This window comes from Pangasianodon hypophthalmus, chromosome 27 (genome assembly GCF_027358585.1).
Source record: "Pangasianodon hypophthalmus isolate fPanHyp1 chromosome 27, fPanHyp1.pri, whole genome shotgun sequence".
In the NCBI taxonomy this organism is placed as follows: domain Eukaryota; kingdom Metazoa; phylum Chordata; class Actinopteri; order Siluriformes; family Pangasiidae; genus Pangasianodon; species Pangasianodon hypophthalmus.
Window position 1 is genome coordinate 8994933 of NC_069736.1, and position 5000 is coordinate 8999932.

At 37.5% G+C, this 5000-nt stretch overlaps 1 long non-coding RNA gene across 2 annotated transcripts in view; it reads right to left on the reverse strand.

Annotated features, from left to right (window-relative positions):
* Positions 1-5000, reverse strand: part of LOC113531288 (uncharacterized) — a 94005-nt gene that overhangs the window by 15894 nt on the left and 73111 nt on the right. The window contains exon 3 of one of the 2 annotated variants that reach the window (XR_008301097.1): positions 4820-4965. This is a non-coding gene — a long non-coding RNA (uncharacterized LOC113531288). Of the gene's footprint in view, positions 1-4477; positions 4966-5000 lie in introns of those variants that run through there. The other variant, XR_003403241.3, reaches the window with a different exon arrangement.

The following is a 5000-nucleotide window of genomic DNA, read 5'->3' on the forward strand; positions in this document are numbered from 1 at the left end:
TTGGGCGGTGTGTGCATGCAATAGCGCACCAGCCTGAGGTTTTGGTTTCTGGAGCTCTTTAGGTTCAGGAGGTTCAAAGCTGTTTTTGGAGCTGTGTTTTGGTGCAAAGAGGGTTGAACTTTGCACATATTTGGCTACAAAACGCATGCCCTGTGGCATTCTGGGCATTTTTTTTTTAAAACAGACAGATGGTGTTGGCGATTTTAGGTGTTAAATCAAGCATGTCTTATCTGAGATAATCATCCTCTTATCTGAGCCACATGACAAAGCTATTCCCAAAAGCATGAATCAGTGAGACTGGGTGGTTTTACTAATTAGAGGGCAGCAACACACTATGTGCTAACAGCTGGAATACTTTTAATTCTTCCTATTGGGACCAAAAGATATATGAAGCTGGCTTTAAGATGTCTTTCTGTGACACTCTTGCATCTCTCAGTAAAAGTTGCCAGGCTAGCAGAAATGCATGATGGCATGCTTGCACATGTATAAATGAATAAACTTTCATAGCTCGAGCGAAATTACCACCAGCCAAACACACAAACACCACACCCACATTGTGTACACACACCTGGGCTGTGCTTTACCACATGACACAAAATGCCACTGCCCAACACGATGCATGCCCACACACACAAAGTGCAGTTTATGACAGGTGTGCCAGTCAGTCCTGCATTATTTGGCTCGCCTCTTTTGTTTGACGCATTAGACTGCAGGATAGAGGAGTGGCAACACAACTGCCCAATCTCACACACATCCACACACTCCTCGTCTGTCCATTTCTGGAAAAAACAAATCACTCCGTTAACTGCCAAGAATTGTCATCTAAAATACAAATATTTCCATAATGCATGTTCAGTTTGCATGTTCCTAGCTGCAAACAAAATCTGACTAAACAAACTACGCTTGAGAACAACTCCTTTTCAGAATGCTTTCAAATGTTTTACGACAACTGTATTGGTGCCATGTAGTGGAAACGATTTTATGCGTTTAACTCTGACACTTTCACTGAATTTATAGAAAGACGTTCGATAAGTTTAGGTAGTTTGCTATTACATGAATATATGATATATTTAATTTAGCAATACTGAACACACACCTGCCATTTCTCAACATCATCTGTATTAGGAAATGGGATAATTCTCTAGGTAAGTCATTAAACGGGATAAGGTAGTCTGTCAACGAAGTGCATGTCTGCCCATGTAGAAAAGCAATCACACCTATATGATGTCTATAAATAGATAATATTGTTATAAGGATCAAAAGACAGAAAAAGAAATAGAAAAAATTAGAAATAGAAATCAGTTTGACGTTTGCTTTAAGAATTGGTAAACTACATAAAACAAGTACAGTGGCGCATAACTGCAAAGAAAATAATACACTTTCACAAGTGCCTTGGCCTAAAAGTCATTATTGTGTTATAATAAACTTCATACCTTTTACTAGATAAGCAAAAATTAACAATGATTTAAATACATAATGGATTACAGACTGATGACAAACAATTCTTTCAACTTCAGTTAAAAATATCAGCACTTTGCACTATATTTAGTCACTTAGATGCAGCAATAAACATGAAATGTATCACAAAAATATTACTATTGTGGCAGTCAGGCAGTCAGCAGAATGCAGGGCGTCTACTCGGGGAAAGCTAGGAGGCTGTACAGTTATCTTCGACGGTATTATTCTAAACTATACAACCTACTACCTCATCCCGAGACAACAGCATCACATCCATGAAGAACCAAGGAGAAACCAAGGAGACAGGGATGAAGAGTCAAGGTTTAGGCACTTATAGGGTTCTTCAATGGAAAACAAAACCTGTGAGCGGCATAAGCGGCACCTCACTCTCATATCAGAATTCATATCAATGTACCATCTCAAATAGAACGTACCATCTCAATACGTGATTGGGTGGCACGTGTAGTATATGTGTATATCAATGCACCACTGGGCAGTTCCCAATGGAATTAATAAAATTCATATCAATATACTACTGCCCAATTTTATACACATCTTATACCAATGCAACATTTGACAATCACATGTAAATTATGTAAATTAATGTACTATAATGGCAAGCTCACATCAGATTAATAGCATTGCACCAGTGCATCTCAAATGGAACTCATACCCTTGCACTATTTGGCAATTCCTCCTAAAATTAATATCAATACACAACTGGATGATCTTATATTTTAAATTAAATTAATATCAATAATTGGTGCACCACTTGGCAATCTTAGAGTCAAAATGAAAGCCCTTTTGCTGTCTCATATAGATTTTATATTGATTCTCCATTGAGCGATCCCACATAGGGATTACATATCAATGAAACTTTGAGCAGTCTCACCTAGAAGTATACCATTTTGTGATCTTAAATCGAATTAATATCAATTAATTCTGTTATAGATCTAATAAATCAATATTGGGTGATCTTACTCAAAAGTAATATCTATATAGCATTGGGCGATCTTATACACATATTATATCAATGCAACATCTGGCGATCACACGTAGAATTTAAAAGAACGTACCATTGTGGCAAGCTCACATCAAACTAATAGCGATGCACCAATGGGAAAACTCAAATGGAGCTTATATCATTACAACTTTGGGCATTAATTAATATCAATAATAACTAATAATTGGGTGAACTTATATCTTAAATTAAAATCAATACTTGGTGCACCACTGGGCAGTCCTATCAGGAGTTAAAAATACTGTCCCTTTTATCTCATATATGTAGATTTTATATTATTACTCCATTGGGTGATCCCACACAAGGTTATATATCAGTGTGCCATTTGGCAACATGATATAAACTTTATATCAATGCACAATTTGGTGCACATTTCAGCTACCTCAAATAATTTGTATATTGACACACTATTCTGCTTTTCTTTTTGATATAGAGCTTTTATCAACACATTACTGTGTATCTCTAATGGAAATTTCCAGAATATAGCAGCTGTTGTTGGGGGAAGAATGGCGTCACAGTGACCTCGCAGACACATACCTGTAGACGCGAGCTTGTGCCCAGAGTTACCACAAGTTCGGATCTACGGGTTTGTGGCAGCTGGCAGTGTTGCTCTCAATGAGGTGAATCCTTCTCCTTTCTCTGTACCAGACCATCCACCATTAAAGAGAACAGCCTCTAAACAAGGGACGAAGCACGCTAACAAAAGATGCATTACGTTAGGGTGTGGTCAGGTTGTTTTGGGACTACAGCACACAAAAGAGAAACATGTCTAAATACACTGAACTAAAGTACAAAAAGGTAATGCACCTATTTGGCTATTTCAGATATTAGTTTCATCTACCAAAGTATGTAAACAATTAAAAATTCAAAAAAGACGAAAAAAAAAAAAGCAACTCAAAGACTGGTCATGGGTATGCTTTTTGTATGGATATAGTGCTTAAAACTGCTCAAAGCCATAATGCTGTTCACTTATTATGATATGAGTAAAACTATGTTCTGCATGCAACACGTGTAGATAAAATAGGCTGTTAGAACAGCTAAGACCCAACATGCAAATGTTGATGAAATCATCTTGAAGTGAAAGACTGATGCTATAATGTGAAAAAAGTTAAAAAAAAAAGCTCAAATCATAAGCTGGGACGTTGCACCAACTCGTTAGCAAATATTGTCATTTTCAATAAAGCAAAACCAAATATGAAGTGGATGCACGTGTGCCGCCAAATGAAAATGAATGTGAAGAACAGGTTTACAAACTTGTTGAAAATGTCTTAAAGAATTTTGGATATTGCCATAAATTCTTGGCATGCCAAATTCCTGCCTTCTCACATCAGGAACAGTGTAGTGTGAAGGTCACGTTGAAAGTCATGGCCACATGTTAGCTGGGTGCTAACAACTAACAAAAATGCAGCAGTATTGCAAGCCTCCACTTACTGCAGTGGGGTTACATTTTAGTGAGTCTGTGATTCTACAGAACATCTCCAAGGTTTTTAGAAAATCCACGAATATCAAACAAAGCTCTAAGACTAATAGTTACCAACTATATTAGTTTAGCATCCAAATGAATCGATATACTTAGTGTTTGCTATGTAGTTGATCTTCATTTCAGTATTTGATCAATTTTGTTGGCCTGGACCGTTAATATGAAGCATCTTCTTCTTTGGCGTCATCAATTGCTTTTTTATTGGCAACATAAAATGTAAAGTCTGCACCAAAAAATCGCCTGGTGGACATGCAAGTGGCGCAAGCTGTAAGCTGTAGCTGCCATTGCATTAGAGAAACCAGACAATATAATCAACATTTTAGTGAGGTTTGTGATTCTGAGCAGAAGCTATCTGGGTAATATTTGTCCTATTTCGAGAAAAAAGCCAAACATGTATTATTTGAATTGCCAGACGACCCTGGAAAAAATGACGGGGTGGTTAGCGCAGTTTTTAGCCGTGTGCTTTTGCCAACCCAGTTAATACAGATGCTGTACAAATCAGCAAGAACACACACAGCTTCAACAGAACCTGTTTATTAAAGTGCTTCATATATTCAGCGGGCCTAGACATATATCACAGATTCACATACATGTACTGAAATTGCAAACTGTAATATTATTGAAGATTAGAAATTATATTTCAATCACCTTTCACGTACAATCTTTGGCCAAATATTTTTTTTAAAAAACATTTCATTCCGATCTTGCCAGCGTTTGTGACATTTGGGCGGACGAAAGCAAATATTGGACCGAATCTTAAATGCGATAAGTCTAAAAAACATTTTGTGTTGGAGAGGCACGAGCCGAAAATGAACAATGAAGAATGGAGAGAAAAAAAGGCAGAAGAAAAAGGAGCATACCGGCAGAGGAAGGTGGTGTGAGGTGGCATGCGTGGTACTGACTAGTGCGGTCCGAAAAGGAGCATTCAGTCTTCTCTTGGCCATAACACAGAGATAGGCTTGGGGTGCAGACTAGGCCGATTCCGTTGCCAAAATTTTTAAAAAATCTGGAATGAGAAAACGGACACAGAAGATTAGAACA